Source organism: Cygnus atratus, chromosome Z (assembly GCF_013377495.2).
Source record: "Cygnus atratus isolate AKBS03 ecotype Queensland, Australia chromosome Z, CAtr_DNAZoo_HiC_assembly, whole genome shotgun sequence".
Classification (NCBI taxonomy): domain Eukaryota; kingdom Metazoa; phylum Chordata; class Aves; order Anseriformes; family Anatidae; genus Cygnus; species Cygnus atratus.
Genome location: NC_066396.1, coordinates 21,260,884 through 21,277,158, shown reverse-complemented (window position 1 = coordinate 21,277,158; position 16,275 = coordinate 21,260,884).

Below are 16,275 nucleotides of genomic sequence, written 5' to 3'. Positions count from 1 at the left end.
TCTTCATTCAGAGCAGAAGCTCTGAAACATGGATTCATTGGCATTCTTGTTCTCTCCTTATGCACAAAGAGAGGGAAGAAGAGAGATAGCCCTCTGAACAGAAACTTCAATCACTTTGAATGCATTTGATGGTGTAGATCACATTTTCCCAATGAAAAACCTGCACACCTAACTTAAGGCTATAGCCCTGACATTCCTGGACATCCAGGAGAGCATCAGCAAGTCCCCCTGGCCTCTAGCAGAAGTTCAGGATAGATGTCAGGGAGTCTCTGGAAGACCTGTGCACACCAGCGAAGTGTGCAGTCTTCAGTTGTGTGGCTTCTTCTCGTTTCTGACTCAGCTCTTAGCTCAGCAATGGGCTGGCAAAGATGGTCCTGGAAGCAGCACAAGTGATAGCAGCAATGTCTATTTGTCTGCAGTTTATCATGTATCATGGGATGTCTGAAATGTCTCCTAAAACCCTGCCTCATAAGAGCAGGTGGAAAGCTCAGTGTTCACTTAGAAAAATCTTTAAGAAAGAAACAAATCCAATACTTAATCTTCAACACTTGATAATGATTGTGAGAGATCCTAAAAATACAGAAACTGAAAAATAAATGATCTTTTTCTTGTTTTTCTTTTCTTTTTCTTGTTCTTTTCCTTTCCTTTTCATTTTCTTTTTCTTCATTTTTTTTTCCTTTTCCTTTTCCTTTTCCTTTTCCTTTTCCTTTTCCTTTTCCTTTTCCTTTTCCTTTTCCTTTTCCTTTTCCTTTTCCTTTTCCTTTTCCTTTTTTTCTTTTTCTCTCTCTCTCTCTCTTTTTTTTTTTTTTAAGGCTTATGGACATTTTTAAAGGGCTGGTTTCAAGTTTACTGCCCCCACCCCTCATCCTTGAAAGGACATTCACAAGGTTGTGAAAATGTGTGCATCCTCATTTTTAGGCTACTTCCTCCCTGCTCCCCCTGAGCTTCGCCTTATCCCTGTGGGAAGAAAAGGAAAGGGAGAAGGCCATTGTCCCAGAGGTGAGGCTTGTCCTGCTACAGTGCAGAGTGCGCTCCTGGATAACACAGTACCTTGAGCTTTTTATTCCATGTTTGACTTTGCAAGGAGCACAGCACATAATCCAGGAACTAGATATTGACTTCAGTTCAGGAACGCTAATGCCTATGCAATTGGCTTTGAATGTAATTTCAAGAATCACTAACTGGCTTTGTTTTCAGTCCAGAAGCATCCCTGCTGTTAATTAAGGGGCTGTGCTCAAAAGTTAAATTTTATAAAAATATTTTTTAGAAAAGATTAGGCAATTCATTAAGATAAAATCCATGTAAGCAGAGAATCCTCTTCTAGTATTTGATATAGCCTGAAGGAAGAGGAGAAGAGGCATATTATGCAAAATAATTAGATTTTGAAGCATTTTCTGAGTGGGAAGTATTTTTTTTTTTAATGCAATAAGAGACAATACTGATGGAATATCTTGCCCTTTAGTGTTGACCACACTGCCATTCATATATTATCATGACGACCCCTTTAAATGCCTTACTGCATAACATGGAACCAAGAGCTATGTATTAGTTTAGAGTACAGATATAATTTTTATGGAGTGATCCCTATGTTTACATTTTCAAAATGCCCTGAGCTTTCCTTTAACACAAATGCCCTTCAATCAAGCAGGTAACGTGATATGATGTCTGATACAGCTGTTTTCCTGCAGTTCCTCAGAAATGCCATTTCCTGGTTGACATGAAACATAAGATATTTTATAGATTGGAAGAACATTGAAACTTTTATGAACCAAGAAAACCTGTAAATGAGTTACTGTCTTCTGAACTAGCCAGGGACTGTATATCACGTCAGATTCTGATCGTATGGTGTGTGTCTATTCTCAAGAAGGCACAGGAACAATTCATTCAGATATGCTTCTCAAGACTGAATTTAGGTTTTTACTTTACATGGCTACTAATACACTCAATACAGAGGAAAGCCAACTTGAACATAAAACCAGTGGGTTACTTTAACTGTACAGTGGTATTTGACCATTGGGTTTGAATTTGTGTGAACAGCAGGAATAGGGCAAATGTTCTTCTAAATGGTCAAAATACTATATGTTGGCTTGTAATACCTATTGTTATATTACAGCATGATTATTATGTTTATATACCAGGAAGAGATTATAGGAATTACTGTAACAGAAGAAAAGGTAGTTACATCTAGTGTTATACTGGTATAAAGCTGCACAAGCTTCTTAGCTGTGCAGGAGATTGAGTGATATTTTCCTGTTAGCTTGCCTGAGTCCAGTACAAAGGCTTTGTTATTTGCTCAAGCAATAGGGCTTTTCTTTTATTTGTAAATCACCATGGTTTCTTCTGTGCTTCCAAATACATTTTGGTGAAAAGCAAGGTTTTAGTGAGAGCCAGTTTATACACTAAGCCAATGGTTGTATAGGATTGAAGATAAGAGATGCAAGGGGAGCTGTCAAGAAGTAAATAATATATGTATTTCTGATGCAGCAGAAAATTCCTGTTATTTATCTTACAGTTGTACCACAAAAGTGTGTTTTTTTAGGACCTCACTTGATGATTCTAAAAGCAGACTTAAGTATCCTGCACATCAAAGAAGTCTCCAAAGAAGGCTGTTGGCAAACAGAAGGCAATGAAATAAAACTCACAAGCATTTAAATTTTAAAATTTTTAAGTGTGGCTAAGGTGCTGTGCAGGTTTTTGCTAGAGAACAGTGACTGCGTGTTCTCTTCCTTCTACATCTGCAAGCTGGCAAGCCCCAGGGTACCCAGGGGACAGCTCAGTAGCACTCCCCATCAGCATCTCCATGCAGAACATCACTGTTGGGAGCACAGATGGTCACAGTTGCCTCTCCCTATCTCTACTCATTTGGCAGGGTAGCAAGACCTGGGACATCACTGTTGCCTTTGCACAGCCCAGAACATCCTGATTTTGTACAGTCTGCAGCCCACTGCGATGCTGGTGTTCAGAATACAGCTCCATCCCACCTCATGCATCACCACTAGGACACCACCAAGGAGACAGTCCTGTCACGTATTGGAGGTCATAGCACACACAGACAGCCTTTGTTTCCATATGCTGTTTTTGTTGAGTTTAACAAACAAAACAAAACAAACAAACACAACAACAAAAACACAACTAAACCAAACCAAACCAAACCAAAACAAAACAAAACAAAACAAAAATATTCAGTACTGCTACTCAGTAGTGCTACTCCCCTGAGAAAGCTGGGGTATTTCCAAAGCCTTTTTCTGAACTTTGGCCAGCTGAGGATGAGGGCAGGCAGCTCTTCGCATTCACCAGTTCCCTTTCTCCTCCTGGACTGCCTCTGACCTCTGATCTTGGCAAGGCAAAGAGGAAAGCAATGAAAAGTGATGGGTTATTTATCAGCCCAGAATAGTACATTGAACATAGTACACTGAAAGTATTATGAAACACATGAAATACATTTTACATTGAAAGTTCTTTCCCAAAGAAAATGTCCCCCTGATCTATTTCTTTTTAACTTGTTCCAGCGTCTCTGTGGGTTAAGTGGGCACATCTGGATCTTTCACTGTCTGTAGAGAGGGCCTCTGATATTCCCAACACTGTTTGCAATTTGCCAAGACCCCTCATGTCCTCTCAGGTCTGTATCTTTCCTTCCTAGCCATGGGACATGGGCCATAGCAGAGGACTGCAAACAGTACATCACTTTTTGTTCTTTTCTGGTCTTCCTGAATACTGTCTGAATACCTACAAAATCTGTATTTTCTAAGAGGTTCCTTTGGAATTTCTGACTAAATGGAATCTCTAATAATGACACCCATCGCAGTGTGAGAAAGACTGTCACAGTGACATTTATCTGTTGGCTGTCACTTAAGTTGATAGAAGTGCTACCTTGCACAATGGGATTTGCAGAAGTGCATTATTTATTTATTTGTGGTATGTTATTTATTGGAATAAGGCTCTACCTCACTTTGCTCGCAGTTAGGCCATGGGGTCTTGATATACTTATTTTACAACATCCATAAAGTTCTAAAATTTGGAAATTACTATTTTAGAAATTGTGACCCCCATACAGTACAAAAGGCTGGGATACACAACCATGCCACACTGGAGCCCAAGCTGGAATTTGCAGCCGTGCACCTCCAATCAGAGTAACCACTGGCATCCCATACTAAATTACACAGGGCAGACTGACAGTAACAGATCAGATCATAGAAGCAGTACATAGGCATTCATATCCTAATCAGCTCTGCCCTGCTGTGGTGATGTTTTTATGTTCCTTCTGGAGGTATCTCAGCCTTTGCTGGCTCAAAGTCCTCACATATGTTCCCTGAGCAGGACAGGCCACCTGTCCTTTGATAATGCATATCATGATCTGGAGTGACAGTGAAAAATGTTCAATATGCAGTAATGAAATGTAACCAAACCACTGTGTATAATGTGTGTGTGTGTGGGCATCAGAGAGCAAAAATTTCTCTAGGTCCCCAGCTCCTCATCCTTTTAGCCCTGGAAGTGCATTTAAAGGGATTTCATCTTCAAGGCTCTTTAAAAATAGAGATTGAAATGTTTTGGTGAGAACAAGCTGCAGCTCTGCTTCCCAGTCTCCCAAGTGCTGCCTTTACAGTCACGGGAGGCCACCTCTCAGTGCAAAGTGGCTGTGCCTGTTAACACAGACAACCCGTGCAGCTGGGGCCCACATCCTTTGGCTAAGGCTGCTCAGTTGGATGGAGAGTAAAGAAGGGAGAATATCTGGATTCTGACTGAATTGTCCCACATGGTCTGTATCTGGTGTTCCAGATCATTTTAGTCATTAATTTATAGGCAGATTCATTTGTTTGCAGCAATTCAATTTTTGGTGGTCCTTTGGCACTCACATAGTCTTCAAGGTATGGGATTCCAAAAAATGACAAATGTCTGCTTCGCTGTTATTAACAAGCTACCAGCCATCTGTTGGAGTGATTAATTCCTGGAGCATCATAATTTACAAGCACTTTAATTGTTTTGAGGCTTAGATGTGAATTGTTTCTAGTTTTTATGGTTTGTTTTGTTTTAACTATTCTAACTCCAAGCAGTGGACAACAGTGGTAGGGAGTTTGGGAATATCAGTCCTGTAAGCACTGTTCATCAGTTTATAAAAGCAATAAAATACCTAAAACTGCACCTACAGCAACCGTCAACATTTAAGTAGTACCATTTGTTGATCTCTGGTGGCTAACAGCTATTTTTGTCCAAATAACTCATTAGGTTGACTGTCCAGATAATTTAACTTAATGTTCATTGTAAATTATTTATTTTCTAGAGCTTTACTGGTATTCCATATGACTAAATGGTTATTTCTGAGCACAATCATCCAAAAATCAGTACGTGGTTTAAAAAATATCCCAGACCAGCAGCTTAATCTCAATTAGCTTCTGCTATTCACAAAGTCCTCACACTGTTCTTGTGGCTTATAATAACATGGAAACTGTTTACTGAAAATGTATCCCATGACTCAGCATGGAAAAGCATGTTCTTCTGTACTTAATGAGAGAAAATAACAGGTACAGAAGAACACATGAAGTTGTAAAAAACACTGAGGTAGAAATTCTGCAAGGGCTTTATGTAAAAAATACAAATTGGGCCAGGGGAACTAAGATTTTAATTTTTATCCCAGTCATTTAAATTTTGCCTTAATAACGTAGGCTGGAGTTTGCCAGGTGCTGTGCCCCTAAAGTTTTAGGGTGACTGAGCGAAAGTTCTCAGCTTTTCTTCTCATGCTTGAGTGGGGAGAATCAGATTACATGAAGCTTTCTCAGCTGGTTTGCATTATGCAAAATCAAAACCAGATAATTGATCTAATTTTGTATGCACCAGATTTGGCAGGATATGTCTTGTACTTTCTGATTTTGGCTCCTTAACTATGGAGAAGCGGCTCTTGTTTAAAGTAGATAGCTATTCAGTTTTATTCCATTTCTAGATGATCGCTGGGATCTTAAGTAGGAGCTCTGTGCATTTTCAGAATAGAATGTTTTGGGTCAGTAACTTTTCAGTGCTTCTGTAATACCATTACAGCGTCTCTGAACTGCAGGTGAACACAGGGATATACATGGAGTAGCATCAATTTAGTGCAGAGAAAGGCAGGACGTCAGGAGAAGGAATGCTGCTTGCAGGGGTCAGTCCCTCATTTTGGTCCCTTGGGGGATGCAGATTGATGAAGTGAGAATGTGAAGGCCATATTGATCACATCCCCACGCTATGATAAACGTTGAGGGTTAAATTCTGCCAGCAGCTGCCAATGGCTGTGGGCTTTGTTCTTTTTTTCCATCCCTCCTCCCCTCGTTTTTCCTCTGGGTGTGGAAAGGGCAGCTGCCAGAGCATGGGCTTAATTTCTCTGAACACTACACATGAAATACCGTGCAGATGACATGTGAGTCAAGCAGATACCGACGGACAGAAAGCGCGCTGCGGTGATTGATGTCATATGTAATAACCAGCAGTTGTGGCGGGTGGGACAAGCCTGTGTGCTATGGAGGTAAGGGTAAGCCGTCAAGATGCTGGCTGGAGGGAGCCTGTGGGAACCTCATTCTGTCATGAGTTTGAAGAAAAGCTGGGATGATTTCCATGTCTCTGATGGAATACCTCTTCAGAGAGCCTGCCAGAGGTGACCTGCTCCTCCCTTTGGATTAGAGAATATTGTTTGAAATAATGAGGCGTTTGTGTAAAGAGAAACAAAATTATGGACTGGTTGCAGTTCTCTCTACTCCAACCCCCTTATTAAGAATTTAATTGAGACAGAACCCTTTCTGTAGCAGCAGTTTGCCCAGCCTTTTATCCAAGGACAACACAAAGCACTTTTGGAACTTCCTGCTTTTACAAGGTCTGCCATTTGGCAGTGTGGCCATGAGAAAATACTTGTACTTGGAAAGGAATGCTCACAGGTGGGTCCCCTGACATTTCCTGCCCCAGTGATGCCACAGCTAAGGGGCAGGAGCTGGAGACCATCCCTGTCATCTTGTACCTGTGTCTGGAGAGCCACTCTGGACCTCACTCTGATGTTCTCCACAGAATGTTGGCTCATCATCCATGCACTGCAAGGTATGCTGGTTTAAGAAAGGCTCTTTATACGACAGAGGATGCCACTAGAAAATGCAGCGAAGAGACACCTGGGTATGAAACTCATGCTTCCAGTTGCTGCATGGAGCAAGTTTAGTCTGTCCAGCAGTCGGTCAATGCAACTTCAGAAAAGAGATTATCATCCATGCACCCAAAGGATGGAAGCCACAGGGATACACAGGGATGTTTCCTTTGGAATATTCTCCACGTGAAATTAACATAGCAGAACATCCATTATCAGCTGAAATGACAGATGGCCAGAGTTTGGAATACCAGGCAGCTGTTTTATGGGGCAGCCCAGCAAATCTCAAACCAAAGACTGCTTTCAAGTGTTACAGGAGGATTCTGTTGTGCAGATCCTGCATCATGTCCTTACATCCATCTCCCTAGTGATATAACAAGAGGAGATTTTTATACTGATCTCAAACAAAGCAGTAAAAACAGAAGGGCTGCCCATGCACACCAATCTGAGTGTCAGGAAAACATGTGAGTGTGTTATGCCCCATAAAGTCCTATCTTGGCATTTCTGCTTATGACCAATCAATACTGCCATGTTTCCCTGACCCAGTCTAGCCCAGGTCTATCATGGCACATCCAGAGGGTACCCCAGCAACCCTAGATGGATGCTAATGTCAGTTATTGGAGATGTTGCCTGCCTTGGGCTTCTACTTGCACCACAAACACATTGCCTGGCAGGAAACTGCACACAAAGACAAGTGAGTGGCTAGGAAGAAAGGGGGGCTGTGGCAGTGAGTGCTGAGCCTAATCAGTGATCGCATGATCAGCCCCCACTAAGTGACCAGTCTGGAAAAATCAGGTGTAGTACACTAATTATTACAGTTAATGATCAAATTTAGCTGCAGAGGAGTTACAACTACTAATTACTCCTTCTGCTTTAGGGGATGTGTTTCTTCACCAGTTTGACCCTTGCTGTTCAACCATCAGACAGACTTTGAGACCCAACTTTTTCCAGATTCCTTTTGCAGGACATAATCCTGCAGAGGGCAGTGGGGGAAACTGTTTCGCATGGCACATTAACTTATTCTACAGTCCCATTAAGTTTCTCTAGCTCTTTTTTTAAAGACCCACTGGCATCATGTTCACCTACTGCTGACGTACAGCAGGGTCATAGCTGTGAATCTGCCCAGCAAGGTCAGGAACTTTGCTCCCTCCAATGCAGGCAGCACATGCTATATGAAACTATTGTGTTACCTACTATTTTTGCAGAGATGTGGCCTCCGTATTTATATAAATTCCCTGCAGAGTAATATGCTTGTTCTGCTCACTCCTCCGAGCAAAGCTTTATGCAGACAAGGGAGTATGATAGGAGCTCTGCTTAATGTGGCTTCCATGAAGATAATCCTAATGAGAGCCCTTTGGCTGTGCAAGAGCAGGGAAGAGACAACTTGTAGGAGAAACATCCCTCTTTATAGATATGAACTCTTTGAAGAAGTCTTCTTTAATGGTTTAATTTTAATATCTGTGTTTACCAAATCTTGGTTACAGTTAGGGAATCAAGGCATATTTTCTGATGACTTCTCTAGCTTTAAAAAGAAAAGTTCAGGGATAGCTATGCAATTAACTGTGACTTACGTGTGTCTGTATAGCAACAGCAAGCCTTCTGCGGAAGAAATTAAATTTCTCCCCGAAGGAGAGTGATTGCATAGATGACTTATTCAAATGTGTAGATAAATTGCTTTGACATGTTTTGCAGGAAGGAACAGAGGCACCTCAGTATCGAAATAGCTCTGGGTACCACAAATCTATTCACAGGTAATTGGATTACCTCATGTGTCTGGTACCAAAAAAAGGACTGAAAAAATGATCCCCAAATGAAGGAGCAGATTTACACTGAATTTTATCTCTTTACATTCATTAGCATGTGCTGCACAAAAGAAACTCCCAGGTCCCACTGGGAGGGGAGAGAGACCAACAGGCAGTGACAGAAGCCACCTTCCAAACCTTCATCCAAACTTTCTCACTGGGCAGAAGCAAAGTGTACCGTTCCCATTCTGGCCAAATGGCATACAGATCTCCTAAAAGCTGCCCTCCTCTGGAGCAAAATGGCTCAAGTGTCAAGGTTTTGCACAGTTGATGGTAGTATGGCAGCTGTGAGGACCATACACCCCATCCTGTACTCTGCAGGCTTGTGAAGAAGCATCCCATGGATCCTTGGAGATTGGAAACCTTCTGCCTCCACTGGTGGCCGTTTGCATTCTCACTAAGGGCAGGACACTTCTGGCAACTATTTCCAGTTACTGGTGCCTATCCCCACCTCACTGCCTAAAGGCAACTCTGGAGTTTTCATTAGTTACCAATGTTCCTACCTTGTTGCCTAAAGGCTGCTCCGATATTTTCATTTATGTTTTTCTATTTCATCTGCTCAGCCTTCAAAGGCCCTGGAGAAATGGCATTGCAGGATGAGGAGCTGCCATGTTCAATAAGACTCAGGGTCCACCTTTGATTATGGCTCATACCAGGTTTTTCAGAAGAGGCAGTACAAATCCCATACCTACGGCATCCCTGTGTGAGATCTGAGATCTGGTTATCTAGTAGTCAGGCCTGGAAAGCCTGGTTTTACATTCTTTAAAATATGTTTGTTGTTACTGGTTGTGATCATCCTAGCTACTCTGATATCCTATACTACCTAATCTTATTTTGAACCACGTGTCTGTGTGTGTACACAGGAGAACACTGTGGCTGGCAAAAAATTCTCCTCCAGTTTTTAAATATAATGAGCATCATGAACTGCCTACTGCAGGCAGGAGGAGGGCTTGTTGTCCTTGGTTTCTCAGTTTTGCTTTTCAGCTGCCAGGAGAGAGGGGAGAAGACGAAGAAGACAGAGGTAAGGAGGGAACATTTGAAGTGTTTGCATGTGCCCAGGCAAAGTGGACCACTTACGCATTTTTCCCCTTCTTTGCTGCAGTCCTGTTGTGCCATTTCCTCCCCCTTTTCATTCATTGTAGGCTGAAAACAGAACAGTTCAAGCTCCCTTCCTGCTGTTCACTAGCAAAACCGCTGACTTGCCTTGCATGTGACAAGTGCCTTCCTTTCATTCCTGCTCCTTCTTCCCAGCCAGAGCTCTCTCTGCTGCAGAAACCCTTTAGGCGTTGGGAGGGAGAAGGCTTTGGGTGTGCTGCAGCTGCTTGAGCCCCTGGGGACACCACTACACCAATTATTATTTAATAACTCATGGTGGAAATTGTTACTTACCATGCTTCAGGTGTGTGGCACACCATGCAGAAAATCCAATCGCTGGATAAACGGATTCTCTCCCCAGAGGGAAAAAAGTTCGGAAGGGAATGTGTCATCCTTTGTGACCACAGCTTGGGCCGTGGGCAGCCATTTTGTCAAAGGCCCACGAGCCTCAAAGCCTCTTCAGCCCTAGGTTATGCTCACAAAGTGAATGAACTCAGGTCATGCCTAGCCTGCGGACCCCAACCACGGGGTGAATCCTAATTGTGGTGTCTCCCACAGAAGAGTCCTTCCCATGTTTGCTCCTGCCTTTGTTGCTTTGGGACTACACCTTGCTCCATAAAGACAAAGCAGGTGCTCCATTGCACAGTGCAGGCAAGAATAATAGCTGCAAACCTTGTATGATTCAGAGCTGAAGGCAATGGTGCAAGCTCTCCCATGGCTGCACCTTTGTCCTCAGAGAGGCAATCATAGCCTCCCCACAGCACCCTCCTGAAGGCAGGGTGGGCATACAGGTTAAATACTGTCAGCACTTTCATCACAGGATGCATTTGGATGGCATGGTAAAAGTTGTGAGACTGGAAAGACCAAGTTTTTCAGTACAGAGAAAGACAGAGAGAGAGAAAGGTGGTTTTATGGGCTACCAAGTGCTGAATCATGTCTACAGATTGTCTGCTAAAAGCTACTGTGGGGTCCCTGCAGCCTGTGAGTGCACTGCTGATGCAAGGTGGCATCAGAAGGTCTTTTTCTAACCACAGCAGTAGACAGGGTAGTAGGGACACCTTGTTGGTGGTGGGGTCCCATGAATGTTCACATCACTTTAAGCAGGGGCAAGCAAGCAGCTTGTTGGGGGCATGGAGTGAGCTGTTGGGATGGTTGTACCTTTATGTCAAAATCCAGAGAACAGGAGTTCCCCTGTACAAGCATCCCAGAACATCATCCACCTGAAACAAGCAAGTTTCATGCTGCATGCTGTAACTGCATCTTTAGGAGAACTCTCCATGCTCTGAGATCTTCCTTGTACATGCTCTAGAAGTTTTTCCTCGGAGAACTGGTCCCTGTGTCCTTGTCCAAAATGCTGTTTCTCCCCCCATCATGTAGCACATGCTGCAATGTCAGCCACCCTTCAAACCCAAGGAGATGGCATGTCAACACTCTTTCACTGGCTTGCTTTGGTTTGACAGGTGCCATGGAAAGGTAAACTTCTATGATGATCGTAATGATACTGGATGTTAGCTTTGTGTGGTAGCTATTTTAAAGTCAAGCCTACTCTGAGGCAGTTAGCAATCATGTATGAGAAAAAAAAAAAAAAAGAAGACGTGAGTAGGCATCAGGCTGAGAAACTGCTAGGTGGCTCAGCAAGGTGCCGGTGGCACAAAGTCACAGAGATGCTTCTCCTCCGAGTTCAAGAATAGAAGGCAGATGTGACAGATGCTGGTCACGTTGCTTCATGCATGGCTGGAAGGTGCTCAGTGACTTTGCTGATGGCCGAGGCAGAAGAGCCTGTGTAGAGTCCTGCTTGTTTCCATCACAGAGCTGGACTAAATGGCTTTTTTTTTTTTTTTTTTTTTTAGAGAATTTACTGTATTTAAAATACTCATCTTAGATAAGTGAAAAGTCGATAAGTGAGTTCAGGCTGCAGTCTGCTTTGCAATAGCTGAGCTGTGGATAATTACAAGATTGCCCTGGAGGGGCTGCTCCTTTACTCAGATGGGTTTGAAAAAGCAAAGCTTCATGACATTGTGATGACTTTTTCAGACACAAGCTTGCTTCACTATTACCCCTCTGGTCTGCTATTATGAGGGTCTGTGTGTTAGCAGGAGGGAGGGAGGACAGGAATGACAGCATCAAGTGTTACTGGTTGCAATGAGGCTTGGAGCTGCTAAGTTTCTGACAGCTCAGGTTTTGAAGTATCTTTTGTAAAGATGGCTATAAATAAAATAATAATTTATTCATACTGAAAGAGCGCATGGTAAGATAATTAAAATCTCCAGAGAAAAAATTGAGATTATGATAAAAGGGGGAAAAAATCAGGAAAAATCCAAGAATGAGGTCTCAAACAGCAGATGAAAGAGAATTTCATCTGTCATCATCAACTGCTATGAATAATAAGACACCTCCCCTTTCTGTCCTCCAGAAAGTTCATTCCAGTTACAGACACTTTCTCCTGTGGGCATTTTTGTGGTCCTGATATTTTGCTACTTTTCTCCCGTCATGGTGTTTTTCCTGAATCATGTCTGTGTACAGCAGGCAGAGGTTACCACTCCCGTTGTGGTGTTGCACCACAGCTCTTCCTCCAGTGCTCTCTGGTCCTTGCTGCTGCACAGGGGTGGAAGGCAAAGCCCAGTCTCCCAGTAAGAAACAGCAACTATTTCAGTAAGCATTTTCATCCAAGGCTAAAGCTGTTCCTACAGAAAGATCTGCTCCTTTACCCTAGCCTGATGGCACCGAGCCCTGCAGATGACAGTCCCCCGTCCTGGTCCCCAGGGAGGTAGCCAGGGGCTGAACCCACAGTTCACGACTCACTGGGGTTTCACTACATCCCAAGGGTGCAGCACCCAAAGCTGGAGACGTGCTGTGGGTATGGAGGGGGCAACCCAAATCCTGGTGCAGCAGAAGACAACTCTGGGGGAGTTCACCCCCATCCCACCGACCTGGCATGCAGAGGGGCTGTGCAGGTGGGTGGTGTGGGGCTGTCATGGGTGCTCCACGGGAGGGCACTCTTGTTCCACGCGAAATGAGCCGCGGGAGCATTTATCTTTCTTTTAAAAAGGCGGTTTAGCTATGACAGGTAATTTGGCACATTTCTAGTTGAGATGTGCCAAATGATTTGGCAGATATTCCGCATACATCTGAAAATAGGAGCACCTGCTGCTGGCCTACAGGGATGCTGGGAATGTTGGGGGGGGAGAGGGGGTGGGGAGGGGAGGAGAATATTATTGGTAGCTAATTACAGGCCCTGCAATAAAATTCTCACATTGCATGTGCCTGCCTTCCCCCCGCCTCTACTAGGGGAGAATCTTCTTCCCAAAAATGTGCAGAGCCACTCTTCTTAAAATCATCTTCTCCCACGTCCAACCTCTCGTTCAACCATCTTGGGCAACGTCATTGCCTCATGGTGACAAGGAACATGATCAGTCTGGTTTGTCAACCACAGCACACATCCGTGTCTGCAAGTCTGAATGCAGCTTGACAGGTACACATGGGTCCAATGCTCTGGGGGTAGACGAGGTCTGTGAAAACTGTACCTCACAGGAGTGTCTCTTTATGGAGACCCATCTGAAGGGTCTGCTAAAGTTTAATTTAGAGACAGAGAAGGAGCCTATCTCTGATGAAAACTCCATTAAAATACATATACATAGAACGCAAGGACCTATGAGCTTACTTGTGAGCACACCAGCCTTCTGTAATTAAAACAAGGAAAAAACTCATAGGCGAGATTTTCAGACTTGGCAAAGAACTAAAGAGGTTTTGGAGAACTTGAAGATACGCATAATAGTAACACTATGTGTATGTCAAATACAAATGAAAATTATGCATTGTAATCTCTTTTTTCCATGCTCGTTTTCCTGACCAAGCAATCTTTGTTGTTGTTGTTGTTGTTGTTGTTTGAAAAATCGATTACAAGTAGGACTTTATGTAGACAACTGTCTAGCCTATGTGTGAATAAGCACTTTGGCATCTGCAGTCATATATATTGACAGAAAATAATACTAGTGTCAGGCCAAACTCAGTATGGAATATGAATGCAATCACAGTTGACAGAGCGAGGAAGGATTTGTTCCTTTCTTTCTGTCTATAAACTTACATGATAGACAGATGGCCAATGCTGTATTATGTTTTTAACCTAACTGAACTTTCCTGTTCCCTGCTTTGTGTCATAGCTTTAGCTCTGTCTGAGGATCTTACTAGCTTCATGAGTGGTTTGGAGATACATTTGAGTTTCTCATAAATCTTACCAGTGTCACCTTCAGAAAAATTGTAATATATATATTTAATCATTAATATATATTAATAAACAAAGCTGTAGAGAACAGAAAGAGAAAGGCGTAGAGCAAGAGCAAGCAGTGAGGATGTGTTTTTGTATCAAACTCCCTGTGCTCCTGTGCAAGGTCACAGGACAGAGAGAGTCCCCGGGGGGCCACAGCCTGGGTGAGAGGCGAGATCCCTTCATACCAAGATGGGGTGATAGTTATGTTCCAAGATTAAACGGGATCACTTCCAACAGCATCCCTTGTACTTTCATGCCACATCTGTTCTTTACAAATTATGTGATGACCCCAAATGACTCCTGTGATTATCTATGGGAGAAATCTAAGAAAAATTAAGATTTCCATCAAAGCAAGCAAGCATACAAAATCAAATGGAGCATGTTTGCTCATTTAAAGCATTTTCCCATCCATTGGCAATGACAAGCCCCCATTTCAGCAAAGACTTTGCTGCACACTTCGCTCTCATCCCAGCGCAGAAAGTGTATTGGATCCTGAGGGTAGAAAGGCTGAACTGGAAATCTCTGGATGCGCTGGGTGTCCCTGGGAATGGGGATGGACCAGGGATGAGACGGGCAGGCACAGTAAGGGCTAGCAGTGTGCTGCTGACCTTGACAATGCCTGGTTATTTTTCTCTGGTAGTTTCACTTCTTCTCTCCCTGTTTTCAGTGAGCACTGAAAATCTGAAGTCTATACATCTTTCAAATTTTGTAGCAGGAAGCCAGGTGTAAATTCAGGCTGAAATACTTTTAAATGATAACTGCTGGTCATTAGCAACATTGTAACTCCTTTAATGGATTGAAAGGTTAAAAATTAGGGATTTGATGCTATCATCATGGAAAGAGACATCTCTTTCATTGTTTATTCAAGTGAATTTAGAGTTTATGAACTTTCAGACAAGGTAAAATCCTCAAGCCAGCTGATGATCAGCCCTGGCCATGGGCAATGTATCTCCAGTCTGTCCAAATAAAAGTCCCTCTCTTGGTGCAAAGTATTTGGAGAAGCAAGTGAAAGGTGTTCATTTTTAGTTCAATAGTATGCTGTTGAAAAGATGATAGCCATGTATGTCCAGTCAGAGTCAGGATCACAACTGTATTTAATACATTATATCAAAAGAAGCAGAAAAAATAAAAATAAAATAAAATAAAATAAAAATAAAATAAAAATAAAATAAGATAAAATAAAATAAAATAAAATCCCCTTGATCTTGAAGTCATCTATATCTGAGTTGGAGTTTTGAGGGAGCAAAAGTAATTTCCAAAGTAGGAAGAACCAAAGCTTGGATTTCTTGTCCAGTTTTGTCTTGGGAGCAACCTGGCAACTATTCTTCATGGTCTTCTTCTCCCATAGGTAACGTAGAAACAGTCCTGCACTTCTAGTAGAGCACAGGTGGCAAGGAAAAGCAGAGAAAATGTTGTGTTGAAACATTCAAAATCATATGCTTTGGACAGCTATGTGCTGTGAGAATATAGTTCCACTTTAAAAACAGATTGAATGGGTTGTTCAGAAAAGCTCCACAGACAACATCAGACCATTAGATACCCACCACCAATATAGCAGTTGTTGATGTAATTCATCTTTCTCATCTTATGTTTGAGGGGAGGAAATGACCAGTTTTACATTTGTGGACCCAGAATAAACATTAGCTGAATTATTCCTGATCTACCTCTTCCTTCTTAGAAAAGGAATTTCAAGTCCATTTTTACAGCATTTTATATATCTGCTTATCTCACCTAATGTAAAGGACTTTTTCTTAATTTTATATCTCACTTAGTGCTTAGGGGCCGATGTTACTGATCACACTGCTGAGAAAGATGACAAGGTGCAAGATTTTTTTCAGCTTTTTAATAATTGCTATGTGAGTCTTCTCTGAAGTCCCCCAACCCGTTAGGCTATCTGGAGCTCCTGAGTCAGCCTTTGAACTCTGTTCTTTTGTTAAACTTCAGCCATACTGATTCAAAATAAGAGAAAATCTCCATCAGGACGTGAGGCAGTGCTGCTCTGTGAATCTGAGAGAATT